Source organism: Rana temporaria, chromosome 3, assembly GCF_905171775.1.
Source record: "Rana temporaria chromosome 3, aRanTem1.1, whole genome shotgun sequence".
Lineage (NCBI taxonomy): Eukaryota > Metazoa > Chordata > Amphibia > Anura > Ranidae > Rana > Rana temporaria.
The window spans coordinates 91,135,685-91,157,854 of record NC_053491.1 but is presented as its reverse complement, the minus strand read 5'-3'; the positions used below and the strand labels follow the sequence as shown (position 1 = coordinate 91,157,854).

The 22,170-nt window shown below is 44.5% G+C and overlaps 1 protein-coding gene across 1 annotated transcript in view; it reads left to right on the top strand.

Annotated features, from left to right (window-relative positions):
• The window catches only part of SCAMP2 (secretory carrier membrane protein 2), a 58,544-nt gene that overhangs the window by 1,108 nt on the left and 35,266 nt on the right, over positions 1-22,170 (top strand). The window lies entirely within an intron of this gene.

Sequence of the window (22,170 nt, the reverse complement as noted above, 5' to 3'; positions counted from 1 at the left end):
TCTGTATTATAATGCATCTGTTATAAAGCACTGCAACCCCCCCGCTAATCTGTATAATAATGCTTCCCCCCCAGTGATCTTTATTATAATGATCTGTATTATAAAGCAGTGACTGCCCCCCCCAGTGATCTGTAGCATGGAACATTGGTATAGTACTGGGGTATGAAAATGTCTCTACCGGTGACTTTTTAGGTCCAATCAGCTGCAGGCCGGTCATTCATTACCCCACATCACATGTAAACAAAGGGGCGGGATGCTGGTGATGTCAGAGCCTTTATATGGATACATGCCTTTATTTAGCCAATAAACTTTCATCTCGGTCCTGTTGATCTCCTCCAACCTCGCCTACTTCCTGTCTCCATGAACTGGCTCCAGCATTGGCAGCCCATCATTGTTCTGGAGAGGTGAAGGTTGGCCATCCCTGCGCAGTGTGTGTGTCAGTGTCAGCACAGCCACTTGTAGAGTCACCCGGGGGGGCTGTGACATGGTGACATGGTGACAACGTAGGAAATATCACACAAGGATCAGCAGGCTTTATTATAGTGAAATCTGAATGTTTAAAAAGACTGAAAACACTTTTAATATGTGGGTCTGTATGAGATTTTTGTGATTGGGGTTGGATCTATTTTAAAGGAAATGGCTGATCTCTTCCTGTGAGGAGCATGTCGCTGGATATTGTGTGGGAAGAATATACATTGTACAATACTGGGGGGGGCCGGGGGGTATATTCAGTATAACGCAGTGAATGTGACATTCACCAGACTTTCACTACAGATGTGACTAATATTTCTAAATGAATTACAGATCTTTTTGTTTTACTCGTACTGATCACTGCCAAGGGATCTTTATCAGGATCTAAATGGTGGGTGGCGGGGTCAGGTCAGCGAACGCATGATTGGAAGCTCCCAATTGGAAGTATGCATTGTGAGCTGCCTGTGACAGCTTAGTTCCTGGAAGGAAAGAATATTGCATAATCTATGACCTGCCTTCGTCATCTAAATGGTTAACTGTTCAGGGGTCTCAAACTGGCGGCCCTCCAGCTGTTTCAAAACTACAAGTCCCATGAGGCATTGCAAGGCTGACAGTTACAAACATGACTCCCACAGGCAGAGGTATGATGGGAATTGTAGTTTCGCAACAGCAGGAGGGCCGCCAGTTTGAGACCCCTGGAACGGTCCAAGGTGCACGATTTAAATTTCTAGACGTCGAATCGGTTTGGATACACCGCTATCTAATTCACTTAGGCTGGCCATAGACGGTTTGAATCTCAGCTGGTTCAGCAGGATAAACCAAGTTTATCGATCGATCGACTTTTGTACAACCAGCCTTCCGGATTTTCCATGTACACAATATTATAGCTGGTAGCAATAATTACTGTGTTCTCCTGGTGGGGACGCCCCTCCCCCCCCCCACCATCTTGCCGGAAGAAGACCATGGCTTGGCGGGAGGGATTCACCTGTCAACACTGTCTGTGGTTGCAGGAAAGAAATTTGCTCTGTCTATAACTGACTTCCCTTTCGCACTGGGGCGGTGCTCATTTTAGCGGTGCTTTAGCGCTGTTTAAATGGCACTTTTCGGTTGCTAGCGGGTAGAGCTGCACGATTCTGTCCAAAATGAGAATCGCAATATTTTTTTTGCTTAGCATGAAGATCACGATTCTCGTAGCGTAAAATTGGGCTAACTTTACTGGTCAGTTAGTGTTTTTTTTTTTCTCTCTTCATTAAAGTAATTTTGTCCCCAAAAAATGCATTTGAAAGACCGCTGCACAAATACAGTGTGACATAAAATATTCCAACAACCACCATTTTATTCTCTAGGCTCTCTACAGTGCTCCCCAGCCGTGGGTCCTCCAGACAACAAATTTTGCACACTTGTAGAGGAGAACACATGTGTGCCAAGTTCCGACAACTGTCAGAAAAAGGCTTAGCCCGGATTCAGAGACGAGTTACGACGGCGCATCTCCGGATACGCCGTCGTAACTCTGAGTGTGCAGGGTCGTATATATGCGCCTGATTCGTAGGATCAGTTGCGCATAGATTTCCCTAAGATCCGACCGGTATAAGTCTCTTCCACCGTCGTATCTTGGGCTGCATATTTACGCTGGCCGCTAGGTGGCGCTTCCGTAGATTTACACGAGGAATATGCAAATTGGGTAGATATGATTCAGAAACGTACATCCGCCCAGCGCATTTTTTTACGTCGTTTGCGTAAGGCTTTTTTCGGCGTAAAGTTACCCCTCATAAAGCAGGGGTAAGTCATGTTGGGTATGGACGTCGGAAACACACGAACAGCGTCGTATTTTACGTCGTTTACGTAAGTCGTTCGCGAATAGGGCTGTACGTAAGTTACGTTCACGTCGAAAGCATTGACAGTTTGCGGCGTAATTTGGAGCATGCGCACTTGGAAATGTTCACGGACGGCGCGTGCGCCGTTCGTAAAAACGTCAAATACGCGGGGTCACAAGTAATTTAATTAAAAATAAAACACGCCCACATCATCCACATTTGAATTAGATGGGCTTACGCCGACACATTTACACTACGCCGCCATAACTTAGGGCGCAAGTTCTTTCTGAATACGGAACTTGCGCCCTACGTTACGGCGGCGTAATGTATCTGAGATACGTTACGCCCGCCAATAGATACGCAATTGTATCTGAATCCGGGCCCTAGTATTTAAGTGGTTAAACTTTCCTAGTTTACATACAGAAGTCTATTGCTTTGATGTAAGACAGATACTTGGCAGACTGCCCAGATTTTTTTCTTCCTTTCTTTTGATGGCTGAGAGCAGAAAAAAATTCTCTGCATACAAAAGATCAGGAAATATTTTGTCAAGATCGCAACGGGGAAAAAATTGTGATAACGATTCTTGACAATTAATCGTGCAGCTCTACTAGAGGGGCGCATTTAAAGCGGATGTGCGCTGAAAAAAACTATTAAAAGCCAGCAGCTACAAATACTGCAGCTGCCGACTTAATATTAGGACACTTACCTGTCCTGGAGTCCAGCGCCGTCCACAGCAGAGGACGAGCGATCGCTTGTCACTCTGGTGCTTCCCCCGCCATCCACGGTGAGGGAACCAGGAAGTGAAGCGCTCCGACTTCACTGCCCGGTTGCCTACGGCGCATCCGCGAGTCACGCTGCGCCTGCCGATTGGCTCCCGCTGTGTACTGGGAGCCGAGTGTTCCCAGCACACAACGATGACGTCATGCCTGCAGTCTGCCCGAGACTGTTGTGGCCAGATATGGGTGCAAATACCTATCTTTAGACGGGTATCTGCACCCCCCTCCCCCCTGAAAGGTGTCAAATGTGACACCAGAGGGGGGGAGGGTTCCGATTAGCGTGAGTTCCACTTTAGGGTGGAGCTCCGCTTTAACATCCGCTAGCGGCCGAAGAAGGGGTTAAAAGCGCCCACGCTGCGGCGCTTCTGAACCGCTTTTTAGGCCTATGGGAACATTAAAATTGGTGCGACTCTGACTTGCACCGATTTAAGCCCCTGTTTACATTGGAGTGACATGTCAAATCGCATGACAAGTTGCACCCTATTGCCAGCAATCGCAATTTTTAAATCGGTGCAACGCTGACTTTGCAGTGCTGCACTGATTTGAAAAAGTCGTTCCTGCACTCCTTTTGGCGATTTCAGGTACGACATCTGTGCATGAAGCCGCACAAACGTCTTCAAAGTTGTACTGACACGCGGCTTTAAAATCGTGCGATTTCAGGTGAAGTTGTACAATTTCAAAGACGCAGTGAACGAGGGCTGAAAAAGGTTCTCGCGCTATTTTTGCTGATTTCATGTACAACTTGCATAGACATCTGTGCATGAAGTCGCACAAATATCAGCAAGCCGCACATAAAAAATGTCACTGACTGGCAACTTTGAAATCGCGCTTAAGTAGCGAGTCTTCAAAGCCACATTCAGTGTCTGAAGCCCTGGTTTTTAATCGATATGGCTTTGAAATCTCACGACTTCAGCGAGATTTCAAAGACATGGATCAGTGCGATTTGCACCGCCAATTTCATTGCGGCTCGCAGCGTAGTTTAACAGAAGTCTATGCAAGTCGCAATGAAATTGGGGGGGACAAAAAGTACCGCAGGAACCTTTTTCAAAGGTCCATTGCTGATGTTTTGTCTGATTTTGTAACGGAAGTGACGTTCCGTCGCCGCCTTCTTGCTACACCCCGCGCTCATCCACAGTAAGGAGAGAGAAGACGGAAGACGGAAGGCGGAAAACGGGCATCTTGTTACACCCACTGGAGTTTGGCATTTCACACTTATTTTTAACAGTAAACTGAGCTTCTATAGCGAAATACAATATTTAAAAATCCCTCTGACTGTTTAGATCAGGGGTCTCCAAACTTTCTAAACAAAGGGCCAGATTACTGTTCTTCAGACTTAACGGGGGCCGGACTGTGGCCATCGGGAGTAGAAAAGGTCCTGATTATCAGTGGGAATAAACAATGCCCCATCTTTGGTGTCAGTGGGAGGAATCATGCCCCATCATTGGTGTCATTAAGCCCCATTGCTGGTGTCATTGGGAGAAATTGTGTCCCATTGGGAGGAATTGCCCCATCATTGGTGTCAGTGGGTCTTATTATGTCCCATTGTTGGTATTGGTGTTTGGAAATAGTGCCCCAAGGGCCGGATCAAAGCAGTTTGGAGACCACTGGTTTAGATGCTGAATTTTAAAAGCAGCGGCAAACCTGCTGATCTCACAGGTTTGTTAACCACTTGCCGACCGCCGCATGTATATGTACGTCCACATGTACGTCCCTGCCTTTCCGCGGGTCGGGTGTCCGATCGGGACCCCCCCCCCTGCTACATGCGGCGGTCGGATACTCGCGGGGAGCGATCCGATTCGTTTATAGCCGCTCCGTCGCGATCGCTCCCCGGAGCTGAAGAAAGGGGAGAGCCGTATGTAAACACGGCTTCCCCGTGCTTCACTATGGCGCTGCATCGATCGAGTCATCCCTTTTATAGGGAGACTCGATCGATGACGTCAGTCCTACAGCCACACCCCCCTACAGTTGTAAACACACACTAGGTGAACCCTAACTCCTACAGCGCCCTACAATTCAAATGCATTTTTTGCTGTGAAAATGACGATGGTCCCAAAAATGTGTCAAAATTGTCCGAAGTGTCCGCCATAATGTCGCAGTCACGAAAAAAATCGCTGATCGCCGCCATTAGTAGTAAAAAAAAACACTCTATAAATTTTGCGCAAACCAATCGATAAACGCTTATTGCGATTTTTTTTTAAAAGAATACGTATCGGCCTAAACTGAGGGAATTTTTTTTTTTATATATATGTTTTTGGGGGATATTTATTATAGCAAAAAGTAAAAAATATTGAATTTTTTTCAAAATTGTTGCTCTATTTTTGTTTAAAGCGCAAAAAATAAAAACCGCAGAGGTGATCAAATACCACCAAAAGAAAGCTCTATTTGTGGGGGAAAAAGGACGCCAATTTTGTTTGGGAGCCACGTCTCACGACCATGCAATTGTCTGTTAAAGCGACGCAGTGCCGAATCGCAAAACCTGGCCTGGGCATTTAACAACAAAATGGTCCGGGGCTTAAGTGGTTAATATGACAGAACACCTCTGCTTTTATACTTCAACATCAAAACAGTCTTGACAGACTGCAAAATACAAAATTTCACTATATAAGCTGAGTTTACTGTTGGGCTTCATGTACACGGGACTTTTTTACAACCTCTCCTGAACGATTTCATTTGACAGATAGTAACCCACGTTTAAAACGTCTGTTTTGCCGCGTTTCCATGCCGCATTTGGCAGGGTTTTGTCACTTTTGCGTTTTTTAGAAGCATTTAAAAAAAAAAAAAAAAAAAAAAAATATATATATATATATATATATATATATATATATATATATATATATATATATATATATATATATATATTTATTATTATTATTATTATTATTATTATTATTATTATTATTATTTTTTTTTTTTAATGGTCAAAAAATAAAAACGCCTATAAACGAAATGCGGCTAAACTCGGGTTACAATCCGGTGGCATTTTATGCGGCACAGTGGCAACAATTGATGGGCACAGTAAGGCTGCAATTTTTTTTGTTTGTTTGTTGGCGCCCCCCCAAATTAGGCCGCCACTGGTCTGAACGGTGCACAGTGCCCAATTATTCAACTATGATCTACTATCCAAGAAGGTAGGATTTAGGGCCGTTTCACACGGGCGGATCAGTAATGATCCACCTCCGTGTGTCCGTAAAAGCTCCGTGGAGATCCTCCGTAAAATCTCAGCTGAGCCGGCGGCTGACAGGGCGGTCCCCGCACACTGTGCAGGGACCGCCCTGTCTTTCCTCCACTCTCCCCCATGGGGGATCGGATGAACACGGTTCATCCGATCCGCCAGACGGAAGAAAAATAGGATTTTCTTCTGTCCGAAAAATCGCATCTTTGCGGAGGCGGACGATTACGGGTGTCAGCGGATGGTCATCCGCTGACACCCGCAATCACATAGGGACCAATGCATGTCCTGTTTTCATTCGCAACAGATGGATGAAAATGCGGACATACGGTCCGCACGTCTGAAAGGGCGCTTAGGCTGGCCATACATTATACAATTTTCCTTTAGTTAAAGATAAATCTAAAGAAAATTTAATAAGAAAAATTGTATGGTGTATGGCCAGCCTTACACACTTGGACGCATAAAATACCGATCAGTAACACAGAATTTTTTTATTTAAACTGATCTAAACGCACCATGATTTTACTGATATTTGCAGCCTGTGTTTACAGACCCATTAAATGCAATGAGCTGCATTCTGACCAATAAAAACAATTCTTGAACTGCTACAAACGTGGTGTATTTGGCACCTGTGTGCAAAGGCCCTGGAAGGTCGTATGATTAGTTTGCACAGATGGTGTGAATGAAAAGCCTGAGATCATGGACTGATTAAGTGACCTGATCTTTGTGTATTGCCAGATTTACACCAGAGATGGCCAAAAACTAGAATATAATTCCAGCATTTCCTGATTAACTGGATTTTAAAATGAAAAATGTTTTGGCAACAATAATTGCGTCATTCCCCCCCCCCCCCCCCCATTCATAGGCCTGCCTTGGATGAGAGGGGTGAATGACGTCCGAGCCTATGGGATGTGTAATGGGACACGATGGGTGCAGGGCTGCCACATTTCTCCTGGGCTTCATAGGAATTAGGAGTTCTGTTTGATCCCACCAGCTCAGAAAGGCAGAGGAAGCAAGCTTAAAGTGGATGTAAACCAACTCTCATCCTTTCTAAACTACTGCCATAGTGCTCATCTATAGGGATATAGATGCCTCCTGCATGTATCCTTACCTGTCAAATGTCTCCCCTCTGTCTGTTATCAGACCCGAAAAACTGCAGATTCTGTGGGTGGATCTGTTGTCTGGAGCTCGGTGGGTGGAGTCGTGATGTCAGACTGCCCGCCCACCTTTACACTCTCCTTGTCAACATGCATTTTTTCCTGTGTATTCCTTACACTAAATTCTGCTATGATCACTAATCCAGTCAAAATCCAGAAAAGTAACCACATGACTTCAGAAAAGGAGTGGGGGTGGGAATTAAGAAATAATGCCCGTCTCCAAACAAGCGCATTTGATATGTAAATAACCTGTCACTCACAGCAAGGGGGCAGAACGGACTAAGGTTTTTCTCTGTAAGTCCGTTTTATCTCACTGAACAATAAGAGGATTGCTCAGAGCTGGATTAACGCTGTGTGGCAAGACTGGGCACAGATGATAGTAAATATTATACTGTACATTGTGACATCAAAAAAAAGAACATTTTGGAGAAGAATGATACCTTTTTATATATAACTGCTTTTTTTTTTTTTCTTCCCAGTTCAGTAAACCCTAAACAATTTAACATTGACTGAAACTACAGTCTATGGGCTGTCAGTCATCATCATGTGACAGTGTCACAGTCCATGTTTCTGTATTTGTTTGGATGACGTAGGCAGTGACATCCGCCATTCATAAAGCAGGAATGCGGGATATAATCGCACACAATACTCGTGACAAGCGATGTGATACTTCAATGTTTGAAACCATGGAGGGGAAATTTTGAAAAGAATGTGCAGAGTAATTGGAATGGATTGCACCACCAAAGTTCTTCATGTCATGTGATATAATCTAATTGTAAGAACTGTAGTCATGCACTGATGATGATGATTATTATTCTATCTACACACACAGTGGAGAAAATAATAATTAAATCCCCTGCAGATTTTGTCCACTTACAAAGAAATGAAGGGTCTATAATTGTTATCGTAGGTGTATTTTAAATTGTAGAGAAGGAATATCAACCAAAAATCCAGAAAAAAATACAATATAAATGTAGTTGCAGTTCAGTGAGTAAAATAAGTATTTGATCCCCCCCCCCCCTTACCAACCAACAATAATTCTGGCTCCCACAGACTGGCAACAGTATATGCTCATGTGGTACACAGATTAGTCCTGTCAATGTAACCACTTCAGCCACGGAAAAATTGGCTGCCCACTGACCGGGCCATTTTTTTTTTTTTTGCGATTTGGCACTGCATCGCTTTAACTGCGCGGTCGTGTGAGGTTGTACTTAAGCAAAATTTACGTCCTTTTTCCCCCCCACAAATAGAGCTTTCTTCTGGTGGTATTTGATTTCTGCATTTTTTTTTTTTTCACAATAAACAAAATAAGAGCGACAATTTTGAAAAAAAAAACACCTTTGTACTTTTTGCAATAATAAATATCCCCAATCTTATTTTTTTTATTATTTTTAAAAAAGCTATTTTTTCCTCAGTTTAGGCAGATTATGTATTCTTCTACATATTTTTGGTAAAAAAATTGCAATAAGCGTATATTGATATGCGCAAAAGTTATAGCGTCTACAAAATAGGGGATAGATTTATAGCATTATTATTATTATTTTTATTGCTATTATTCATTAGTAATGGTGGCGATCTGCATTGTTTTTTTTTTTTTTCCAGGACTGCAACATTATGGTGGACACTTTTAACACATCTTTGGGACCAATGTCATTTTATACAGCGATCAGTGCTATACAAATGCACTGATTACTGTATAAATGACACTGGCAGGGAAGGGGTTAACACTAGGGGCGATCAAGGGGTTAAATGTGTTCCCTAATGTGTGTTCTAACTGAAGGGGGGGGGGCTGGGACTGACTAGGGGAAGAGAGAGATCGGTGTCCATACATTGTATGAACACACGATTATTCTCTTTGCCTCTGAGAGAACCAGGATGTGTTCCGCCGGGCACTGGCATTGGCTTCGGGGACACGCTTCGGGCACTCCCGCTGCCGGAGGTGTCTTAAGGAGCCAACGTACAGCTACGATGGCTTGCGCTTGTGTATAAAAGACACCTATTATAATTAGGGTTGTCCCGATACCACTTTTTTAGGACTGAGTACCGATACTTTTTTTCAAGTACTCGCCGATGCCGAATACCGATACTTTTTTTTGCCATGTCCCCCCACAGATGCAGCCATGTCCCCCCCCCCCCCCATATGCAGCAATGTCCCCCTTACCTGCATCGCGCCGCATCCCCGCTGCCACCGACTGGTTAATACGGGCGGGGAACATTACAGCTTTGAATAGTTGTAATGATTCGCGCTGCGTATAGACACTCCCTCTTGCTCAGGATTGGACAGTTCACCCGAGCATCTATACGCGGCGGGGCGGGAAAGACTACAGCTATTTAAATGAATGCTGTAATGTTCCCCGCCCGTATTATCCAAGTGGGGATGCGGCGTAGCGGCGGGATGCATCGGGGGGGTATTCTATTTAGGTATCGGGGTATTTGCGGGAGTACGAGTACTCCCGCAAATACTCGGAATCGGTACCGATACTAGTATCGGTATCGGGACAACCCTAATTATAATAAACAAAGGCGCCCATCCACTAATGAACAACAACCACGTTCAAAGAAAATTGATAGTAAATAATAAAATGAATGCCCTGAAGGCGCATATGAATAATCACACAATAGATGAGTGCAATATAGAATCTAAAATGGTGATAATCGAAGGCATAGTATAAAAATGTGGATACATATAAGATCTTATAGATGCAAAGTTTGCATGAATTCCAAAAGAAACCGTGTGTTCTTCCAGTGCTCTTGTGTCAGAAAGTGATAAAATTGGCGCCGCTTACCAGATCCTTAGGATTTTATGTTATTGAGATCAAACGTGCCTGTGCAAAAGCCTGCCAGCAGGAATATTCTCCTCCTTGGATTCCTCTCAGGAGAAAGAACCTGTTCTGGTGCAGCGGGCTATCCAATTAGATGGGAAACTCGGAGAAACAAATCATCCTTTCCCAGATAATCCTAGGTAATTTAGACGGTAGAAAATAAAACTTTCAAAACAGCTGCGGCTCTAACAAGCTGGCTGATACGTGGTGACGTCAAGGATTACTGCTCTACCCAACGCATTTCCCCATACAAGGCATCGACTGGGAATGGAGGCTATAAAAGACACCTGTCCTCAGAATCTTTCTTCCATTCAAACCTTGCCATCATGGACAAGATCCAAAGAGCTGTCAAAGGACGTTTGGTACAAGATTGTAGATCTGCACAAGACTGGAGTGGGCTACAAGACCACCAGCAAGACGCTTGGTGAGAAGGAGACAACCGTTGGAGGGATTATTCGCAAATTGGGGGAAAAAATACAAAATGACCATCAATTGCCCTCGGTCTGGAGCTCCATACAAGATTTCACCTTGTGGGGTAAGGATGATCATGAGAAAAGTGAAGAATCTGCTCAGAACTACTAGGGAGGAGCCATTGATTGAAATCCTGCAGCGTCCGACAGGTCCCCCTCCTCAAGAAGGCACATGTGCAGGCTTGTCTGAAGTTTGCCAATGAACATCTAAATGATTCGGCGAAGCATTGGGAGAAAGTGCTGTGGTCAGATGAGACCATAATTGAGCTCCTTGGCATTAACTTGGCTCGCCATATTTTGGAGGAAGAAAAATGTTGACTATGACCCTAAGAACACCATCCTTACAGTCAAGCACAGAGGTGGAAACATTATGCTTTGGGGCTGTCTGAGGCCGAGATGACGACCGTGATAGGTGGAACACTGAACACAGGCTCTGCTGGGAAACTGAGTGTTCCACCTATCGCGGAACCGTTTGAGGGGGCGGGGGGGGGGGAGGAGAGAGAAAGTATTTAATACCCTGCAGATTTTGTATGTTTGTACACTGACAAAGAAAAATTAGTCTATTTTTAATAGTAGGTTTATTTTAACAGTGAGAGACAGAACAAAAATATAAAAGTTATAAATTGATTTGCATTTTAATGAGTGAAACATTTATTTTTTGACTCCTTCCCAAAACATGACTTGGTACTTGGTGGCAAAACTCTCTTTTACAAAATATCACCTTCTACAATTTATTGCTCATCTCCACCTCTTATTGGTTAGTAGGATGGAGGCTGGGCGTAGGGCAGCAGGGGGGGATGGAGGCTGGGCGTAGGGCAGCAGGGGGGGATGGAGGCTGGGCGTAGGGCAGCAGGGGGGGATGGAGGCTGGGCGTAGGGCAGCAGGGGGGGATGGAGGCTGGGCGTAGGGCAGCAGGGGGGGATGGAGGCTGGGCGTAGGGGAGCAGGGGGGGATGGAGGCTGGGCGTAGGGCAGCAGGGTGGGATGGAGGCTGGGCGTAGGGCAGCAGGGGGGATGGAGGCTGGGCGTAGGGCAGCAGGGGGGGATGGAGGCTGGGCGTAGGGCAGCAGGGGGGGATGGAGGCTGGGCGTAGGGCAGCAGGGGGGATGGAGGCTGGGCGTAGGGCAGCAGGGGGGGGATGGAGGCTGGGCGTAGGGCAGCAGGGGGGGGATGGAGGCTGGGCGTAGGGCAGCAGGGGGGGGATGGAGGCTGGGCGTAGGGCAGCAGGGGGGGGATGGAGGCTGGGCGTAGGGCAGCAGGGGGGGGATGGAGGCTGGGCGTAGGGCAGCAGGGGGGGGATGGAGGCTGGGCGTAGGGCAGCACGGGGGATGGAGGCTGGACGTAGGGCGGCAGGGGGGATGGGGGGATTTGCAGCACTGTGCAGCAAAATTTACCAGACTTTTTAGTCCTCTCACTGTTTAATGGAGATTAAAACTAAACCAAATTCAGAATGTTTGTTTGAATTGCTGCTTGAAACTGAGGCGGAGGAGTAGTATGCGGCAGACCATACCTGCCTGATCACTATCACATGCTGGAGTTCCATTGTAGCTCTTTGTACCTGTAATGATGATGGACAATTGACGGACTAACTATGGTCGGGTGATTGTGTACAGGAGTGTTATATCCTGGAAGTGCTCCACCTTGTTGCATCAGCTATTTGATTTGTATAGAGCTGTGAAGATTTGAATTAATAAATTAAGTATCTAAAAAAATAACGACTAGTATTTACTTTATTAATGCAACCACCAAAATAAAGGCATTTAAAAAAAAATATATATATATTTTTTTCCCTTAAAGGGGTAGTAAAGGTGTGTGTTGTGTGTTGTGTGTGTGTGTGTGTGTGTGTGTTTGTGTGTGTGTGTGTGTGTGTGTGTTTTTTTTTTTTTTTTTTTTCTAAATAGGTTCCTTTAAGCTAGTGCATTGCTGGTTCACTTACCTTTTTCCTTCCATTTCCCTTCTAATTGTTTTTGGTGCACTAAGTATGTGAACCAACAATGCTCTACCTTAAAGGAACCTATTTAGAAAATAAAAAACGAACCTTTACAACCCCTTTAATGCATTCTCTGCATTAAGGTAAAAAACCTTCCATGATTGGCTCCCCCCAGCTACAGGGATGGACTGGCCATTGGGACTACAGGGAGTTTCCCGGTGGGCCGATGGCTTAGTGGGCCGGCTTCAGTGACAGCAGACCGCTGCCCCCCTCCGTTCCTCTGTCTCTCCCTCCCTGCAGCGCTCACCTTCTCTCCCTCCCCGCAGTGCTCACCTGGGGGGGGGGGGGACAGAGAAGCAGGGGGAGGAGCAGGGGGATGACAGAGGAGCATGGGGGGGATCCGAAGGAGCACGGGGGAGGGGACAGACAGCTGACTCAACAGCTATGGCCTGGGAGTTTCTCACTTCTGTCTAATCTTGTCCCATGGGGGGGGGGGCACCGAACTGATTCTTTGCCCGGGTGAAATGATGTCTAGCTTCCCCACTGGTACTGCCTATAAGAGTACCAGTACCAGCCGTTCTACTCTAATAAAGTAGAACGGCTAGTGAAGGGGGAGAGGGGGCTTGGGTGGCTGAGGGGGGGCTGGAGTTGTCCGGCCGCCATAGGAGAGACCTGTCAAAGTGGGCCAGTCTGGATGAAGTCCAGGGCCAAATTTCTGTCCCAGTCCAGCCCTGCCCCAGCACCTGCCCTTTAAACACCTTCCTTTTGATCCAGTGCTTTGCCCCTCTGCATTAGTGCTTGTCTTCTCTCCCTCGCAGGCACAGACACAGCAGTGGAGGCTTCTGTCCAATCCTCCTATAAAGAGACAAGTGGGACTGAGCTGCCAGGGGCTGGCTGATGGCTTTTGGCCCGGGTGGTGAGTCTGGCAACTATGTCTCCCTCTTCCCTTTTTTTTGGGGGGGGGGGGGGGGCGGCAAACAGTATGCCAATCCCCCCCGTTGGTTGTTTGGTAGCACTTACCATTACCGGCAGCCTCTCCTGCTCAGCGATCTCCCGTTCTCCTGCTTGGCGACATAAGCCCACCCTATTTTGAAGCCTATTCGAGCCTATGGCTCTAACCGGGTGCTTCAAAAAAATCCCCTGCCGAAAGGGGCCGGATGCTTAAATAGGGGGTGGCCACTGCGGCAATGGATAGATTCATGCTATCCATGAATCTATCCTTTATGCATATAGAGGGGGCATGAGAGAGAGAGGGGGCACCCCTAATGGACGAGCTGCCACTGAATGTAAATGATAACAGAGCACAGGACATTCCTGGCAAGATCAACAGGTATTGTCTCAACTTCTCAACAAAACACTTTTATATTTAACAGAACAATAGGGACCAAATAGAATAAGTTTTTTTTTGGGGGTTTATTGCATGAACATGTATACTTTTGTTGCCTAGGGCAGGGGTCTCTAAACTCCAAATAAAGGGCCAAGTTTACTGTCCTTTGGACTCTAGGGGGCTGGAGTGTGGTCAGAATAATTAGAAAATGTCCTGACATCAGTGGGAGTAAACAATGCCTCATCTTTGGGATTAGGGGGAGGAATAGTGCCCAATTGTTGGTGTCGGTGTGTTTTTTTTATTTATTTTTTTTGAGAGTGTGCATGTGATCAGCACAGGGCCAATCAACACTTTCCAGACAGAGGGGTCCAGCTTCTTCATAGGACAGTCAGAGGAGAATGAAAACTCCTCCTACAAGCTTTACCCAGACACTGATAGAAGTCACAAGACTGCTATATACTGCTGATGAGAAAAGGTATTTCGCAGTTTATATTTACTAAAATAATTGCATTTCCGGGTTCTACTGTGGGGGACCAGATATAGTGAATGCAGGTTCTGGGTTTAGTAACACTTTAATCCTTGCAGTGCATGGGTAGCCCCACTGCAATGGAGTAGAGGACGTTATCGGCTCACAAGATTCCTTGCAAGATCAACTGGTATTTCCTCAACTCAAGGGAGCGTATTTACTTTCCCCGGAATTCAGCTTTATGTAGCTGAGCCACTATGGAGCCTCCTTCTGTTCATGGCATGCAATCTTTGGAAGTGTACTTCTAGGTCTATTACATATGGTAATGTTGCTTGTATGCCTTTTACTTATTAATTAGAATAATGAGCTGATTGAGTGTGATGCCGCCATTCAGGGAGTCTGAAGTCACCACATCTCCAATGCAGGGAGGGAGATCATTGTCTGCCCTGAATGTAGCTGGCAGTACAACCTCACTGCGTTTCAGAAAAGCCGCACACGCTTTAAAATAGACGTGTCCAGCACTTTGGATGGGCTTCAAGGCTGGCCTACCTGGTATAGCTTAGTCTGGTTATGAGAGCAAAGTACATTAGTCCTTCTTTTTTCATTCAACCAGCAGTTTGAATGAAAAAATTGATCCAACTCCCTCATCCACACATTCGAGAAGGATGGGGGAATCCCACTGAGCTATTGTGTTCTGGGGGTGGGAGACCCCCCCCCCACCCACTGCCAGAATACACTGATATCAGCGATGTCGGCTGTATCGATGTTCTATCGAATAGTGCCCACGCATGTGCAGTACAGAAGGGCACTCCAGCTGATTTCCTGATCAGCTGGCGTGACATCACCATAGCGCATTTGCACATCGGAGGAGGTATGTTTCGAAGGGAGATAACATTTGACAGTCAGAATTGAAAGCTATGCAAAGAGCGGAGGGAGACGGTAGCTGTCAGATTGTGCCTCTGTTGCGGGGCGGGTTTACAGTGTGCTCAAGCTCAGGTTTTGTCTGTGTTACAGGGCGGGTTTGCTGCGTTGAACGGCTGGTTTTGCCAGTGACAAAACCCGCCTTGCAACAGTGAGGCACAATCTGACAACTACGGTCTCCCTCCGCTGTTTTCATAGCTTTAAAGGGGTGGTTCCCCCTAAAACAAATTTCTAACAATACATTCGGAAGACTGGTTACACTGCGGGTAGGCTGTCTTTTTTTTTTTTTTTTTTTTTTTTCGTACATACCTCGATATCGCCGTTTCATCCCTCGGCTTCTGGGTATGAGTCTTGCTGGACCTAGTTGATTGACGTTCCTCCGACCGGCGCATACTGCGCGTCACGACTTTCCGACAGAAGCTGAACGTCATTGCTCAGGCGCCGTATAGAGTCGGCTCTATACGGCGCCTGCGCAGCGACGTTCGGCTTCTTTCGGAAAGTCGTGACGTCAAGTATGCGTCGGTCGGAGGAACATCAATCAGCTAGGAACGCCCACCGCCACAAGACTCATACCCGGAAGTCGAGGGATGAAACGGCGATATCGAGGTATGTACGAAAAAAAAAGCAGTCTTCCAAATGTATTGTTAAAAATTTGTTTTAAGGGGGAACCACCCCTTTAAATTCTGCTGTCAAATGGCATCTGCCGTCCAAAAAAAAATGCCTCCTATGATGTGTGCATGCACTATGGTGACGTCACGCCAGCTGATCAAGAAATCGGCTGGAGTGACCTGCCGTACTGTACATGCGTGGGCACTTTTCGACAGAGGGCTCTATTCGATAGAACACCGGTAGCGCTGATCATGTGGAAGTTTTCCATCAGGCTGGTTGTACAGAAGTCGATCAGTAGATCTGCCCACACATGGATCGAAATGTGACCAGTCCCTGCTGAATTGGCCAAATTTCAATCGATCCATGTATGGCCGGTTTTGGTTGTATCTCTTCTAAAACCACTGCAATCTTTTATTTGCGTTGAGACTTATAAAAACTGGTAAAAGGGGAATAAAAAGCCGTTTGATGGTAATTTTTAAAATTTATACCTGTGATTTATACCCAAGTTTTCACCCTTTTTTTGTAAATTGAACAAAAAAACAATAAAAGTCAATTAAGTAATTGGATCTCTGCCTGAGAAGATGGGAATAGATCAGATAACCACAAATGTTTCAACAGCCGAAATTTGTGTGTATGTAAACATCCGTCCTAGTTCAATCATTTACCTGTTCTGGTAATCCCATATTGTCACAGAATACTCAACACCCTCATGTGACTGTGACAGTCAATGGGAGTTTTTTTTTTTTTTTTTTTTGGTACAAGACTTTAACTGTTTTCTTTTCTGCATAGAACTTTTCCATCCGTCTATCGGATCAGATGACAACGGACTCGGTCCGTAGTCATCCGTTCCCCATAGGGGAGAGCGGCGCTCTGACAGGTCGGTCTCTGCACAGCGTGCAGAGTCCGATCTGTCATCTGCCTGCTCAGTGGGGATCGCTCCGTTGATCCCCGCTGGGCAAAGCGGAGCCCACACACGGACAGCCCTGTGTGAAAGGGCCCTTACTAAACCCAGGACCCTGCATTCACTATATCTGGTCCCCCACAGTACACAGAACATGGAGATGCATTTTTTTTTAGTAAACACAAACTGCTAAATGCCTTTTTCTCATCAGCAGTATGTAGCAGTCTTGTGATTTCTTTCAGTTCCTGGTGGAGCTTGTAGGAGGAGTTTTCATACTGCACTGAGCTGCCCTATTAGGTTCGTAACTCCTGACACTCTGTCTGGACAGTGCTGATTGGCTCTGCGCTGATCACACGCACTCTCCCAAGAAAAGGGGGGGGGGACTCTAGTAGGGCCGAAACAACGAATCGATTAATCGACAACTAATCGATTATGAAATTAATCGATTACAATTTTCATAATCGATTAATCGGCCAGTAACATAATGGGGTTAAAAAAAACTAAAATTAGCCCTTTATGGTACAAAAAAGCAAATCGCTACTGTTAATATTACTTTCACTGTCCCACAGTGAAAAAAATGAACCCCTTACTGTAGCGATTTTTTGCACTTATTTTTGTTTTTTTAACCCCCATTATGTTATTAAACATCTCAGGCCTGGGTTCACACCTCAGTTTTTTGCAGAAACACACTACAGTTACATGTTTTCCTATGGGACACGTTCACATCCATGATTTTTTTCAGCTGCTGCGTATTTGGAAAGGGCAAGGACTTTTTAACGCAAAACGGTGCCATTTTTTTTTTTTTTTGGTTCAATATACTTCAATGGAGAAGCTGCAGAAAGGCATGTAATGTGTTTTTGCGGCAATTTGTGTTTTGTAATCTGCCCAACACATTGGCCCAAAAAAATTTAAAAATGCTATTTTTTTTTTTTTAGGCTATTATCCGATTAACCGATTTAATCGAAACAATAATCGGCCAACTAATCGATTATGAAAATAATCGTTAGTTGCAGCCCTAGACTCTAGCAATACACAACAAACTGAGCATGTGCAGCCTGACTCCATAGGCTCGGTCTTATCCCGACTTGTCCAGGGGTACAGTGCAGGGAGGGGAGCATCTGTGCATACAAGATCAAACAGCCTTTTTACACAATGCAGAGGGTTAACCCCTTAGGTTCTACAGTGAGTATAACAAGAATGCTTTACTGCATATACAGACTGATTTTACTGTTGTGGGTTCAGTAACACTTTGGGGGTTATTTACGAATGGCAAATCTACTTTGTACTACAATGCCCACTCATAAATATATATTTTTTGTTTTTCAAAGTTTTCCATCTTTTTTTGTTTATTGCAAAGAAAAATGAAAATGCTCTACTTTGTGTTTATAAAAAAATAAAATAAAAATTGTGTACAGTGTTGTATGAACGCATAGTTCCGGATGGCAAAAAATGCTCTGGTCATGAAGGGGGTAAAAGCTCCCAGAGGACAAGTAGTTAATAAACACAACGCTGTATACTGAACGTAGCTGACACTGCATACAGCGGGCACATTTCTTAGTAATAGAAATTGTTTTGAGCCAGCTTGGCTTTTGCACCTTGCATTTCAGCCTGCGGGAATCCACACCACGTTTTTCAGTGCATGGGGGTGCTATTAAGAGTTAATATCACCCCTGCGCATTTTCTTTAAAGCGCCGCATTTTGTGTGCAGCTGCGGGGGTGCATGTGATTTACACACATACCCGCGCAGATGTGAACCAAGCTTTTCATGACTCGTCTAGTAAAGAAAAATTTTTTTTTCTTTGTCATTTTTTTTTTTATATGTTAGTTAGTTAGTTAGATTTATTTATATTAAGTATATAGTATAGAACTCTTAATTGTTGAATATGAATAAAAAAATGGGATTTTACTATGATTGTGCTTCTGGTGACATGCCACTAGCACTTGATCATGTTTTTTTTTCTACAACCTGTACAGGTATGTGTCTTGTGTGTTCCATGTGGCTTTGTCTCAGTATTACCAGTGTGTCTCCTTCTTGCAAGTCACTGGATCACTTCTGAGTCATCACTGGAGGAACCTGTTAAAGATGGGTGTGCCCACTTCATAGGTCACATTCTTCTACCGGAGAAAGTCCCAACCTACTGACCATTAATGCCACACAGTAACCAAGAGAATCCATGACTTCAGGCGTGTTCATGCCACAATCCCTGGTGTTCAGTGTGCCGCTCTGCATGCTTTTTTACATGCAGTTGAGATGCGTTTTCCAGCGTGTGTTGTGGTGCATTTTTTTTTTTTTTTATTATATTTATCCCTTTTTTTTTTTTTTCTTTTAATAGCATGCTGCACTTTTTTAAATGCACATGTAAACTAGGCTAAATATATGCATTCTCTTTCATATTTTTTGTACTGTGTAAATGAGTGTAGACAATGGCTTGTCAGACTTGTGAGCGATCTTTTGTATAACATACTGTATATATTTTTCATTAAACGATAGCAGTTACTCTGCCAGAGTCACATGTAACAATGTTGAAATAATGCTTCCAAGTACAGGAAATGCACATGCGTATTGTGAGTTAGGCTGCATTCACACCTGAGCATTTTGTAGCCTGAAGCTATAAAACGCTAGAGGGGGAAAAAATACATTATTCTCTATGGAGATGGTTCACATCTCCACTCCAAAAAGCCTAAAGCCGAATGCCTGAAGCTCAAACAAGTTCTGGACCCTTTTTTGTCGCGAATCGGGCGGATTTGGGCATTTTTGAACGTTTGTATTCCCATAGAAACTAATGGAAACGCTTGATTCAAGCGTCTAGCGTGACGACAAGCGTTTCTACGGGCATTTTGCCGCTTTAATCTGTTCTGTGAAATAGAACATTCACACAGGAAGAAGATAAAAATCTACAAACATAGTGATGAAAGAGATGATCATTTTTCCTATTGGCTAAAATAAAAAACGACGAAGTTCAAAAACGTCGGACAACGCTGTATGCAAACGCGCGACAAAACGCCAGAAAAAATTACCGAAAACGCTACGCTCAGGTGTGAATGCGGCCTTAGATGATCAAGCTGAGCTCCAGGCAAATATAAAGCTACTTTCATTTGTGTTTGGATATTTCTTAAAGTGGTTCTAAAGATGTGGGGCCCACATGTAGACTGTTTGTCTATTTTTTAGTCATCTGGTGACGGATGAAAAACGGACATCAATGCATCTCTATGGGAAAATGGATGATCATCCGCTTCCGTCAACATCCCATTTTTTTTTTTTTTTTTTTACTGGAACAGATCAAAGCCCTATTTTTCTTCCGTTTTAAATGTATCGGACGGAAAATGGATGTAAATGTACAAACAATTTTTGCATTAGGAAAGAATGGCTCTGGGACTTTAGTGGTTAAGGACTTGAGGATGTAAAAAAACAGATGTTGACTTCATTCGCTCCTTTTTATTTTTTATTTTTTTTTATTAAAAAAAAAAAAACATCCGAGCTGATGACACGAACAGTCCCCATAGTATGAAAGGAGCCTAATTGTGTGTGTTTTTTTTTTTTTCATCATAATGCACTCCCTCCTATAAGGTAAAAAGCACCCCACTAATTAAAAAAGGGGGGAACTAATGCGCATACCAAAGGGAAATAATCTAAAACCTAAAATAAATAGCAGAAGCCACCTAAAAATGTTCGCACATAGATAACAATATTAAAAAGAAGGTAGGGGGCGCTCACTGACCTGAAAACAGTAAGATAATTAATAAAATAAAAACTGATCAATTAATAAAATGTCCAAACCATGCAATTCCAGTGCAAAAGCAAACCAAGTTGACAAGTGAAAAAAAGAGGTGAAATAGGCAATCAGTAACCCATATAAGACAGGCGGATAAAGATCCAGTAAATAAAAAAAATAAACAAATAAAATATATATGTGCAACTGACAACAATCGATGTGCATATAAGTGGAAAAGTCTAGTACAAAATAAAGTCTTCAAAAAAGTTCATATTTCATACTGATGTGCAATAAACTCCAAAGGTGCAAGCAGGCAATCTTGACAGGATCACGGTGATTACAAAAGTGCAGGTGCTCTTTCTTCCAGTGCAGGTGCTAAAAACAGTTTCCCCCAGCCTCTCACCTTTAATAGGCTAAAAAAAAAGCCTTGCTGCAATATCTCTTTAGGACTGATTACTGCTTTCTTCTCATTGCCGTCCCAGCTCCTGATTTCACATGCACAGCAGGCTTACACATCCAAGTTCCTGATGTGATCCAATAACCCATAGATCCACAGCTCCAAACAAGGCCAGCCTCCTCACATCAGCTCACAATAACATAGAGGAGAGAAAAGAGCGCTCCATAGTGCAGTAGGTTAAAAAAGGGGGGATTTATTAAACCTAAAAATCACACTTCCAATAAAGCAGACAATTGTCGGCGTTGTAAACATATGAACTTCCAGTCTCGGCCACAACCAGGAGTGCGCCACCACGGCTTCCAAGTCCTTCACGCGTATCGTGACAGACTACGTCACTTTCTCAAAAGGACCCCACTAATTGTACCCCCCTTCCCGTAACACTTGCCTATATCCTCCAACGATCCAGCACTGTCTCAACTGCAGCACCTTGCTTTCTCTTCCTGGGATCACAGGAGACAGTGAGAGCAGTGGGAGCCATAGGCTGTCAGTAAAATCCTGTAAGGAGGGAGTGAGGGCGTAGTTGACCTGCACTGTGTGTGTCTGGACGCACAGAGCCCAGCTCAGTAGTGCACCCCCACAGGTGCCCCCTTGGTGCACCCGCACAGTTGCCCCCTTGGTACCCCCGTACAGTTGCCCCCTTGGTACACCCGCACAGTTGCCCCCTTGGTACACAGCCAACAGAGAGAAAAGGAGCAGCAGGGGACTCCAGAGGAGGAGGAAAGGGACTGCTCTATGCAATACCATAGCATAGAGCAGGTAAGTATAACCTCTTTTATGTTGCATAAAAAACATTGCCTTTAGCATCACTTTTAATATACATAATTCATTGTTTTAAAGGTCCTCTCCACCTTTTGCACCTAGGAAGGAAAAAAAAATCAATTCTTCCTAACAGCCTCCCCTGCTGTTGCTCTCCCATGTGCACCTATTTGCTTTTGTGTAACATCGTCCGGCGCCCACTGTTGCCAGTGTGCATTTTCCTACACTTTGAAACATCCGTACATGGCTCTGGAAGCTGTGTAGAAGTGTAATCTGTGCAATTGCTCCCGGCCATTAGTTAGCACAGTCATGTGACCGCACTGACCAATGAGAGTGTCTTTTCTGAGACAAAAGAAGACACTTATTGGTGCTGTCGCATTAATTCCTAAAAGCAGGCAATGCAAAGTGTCAA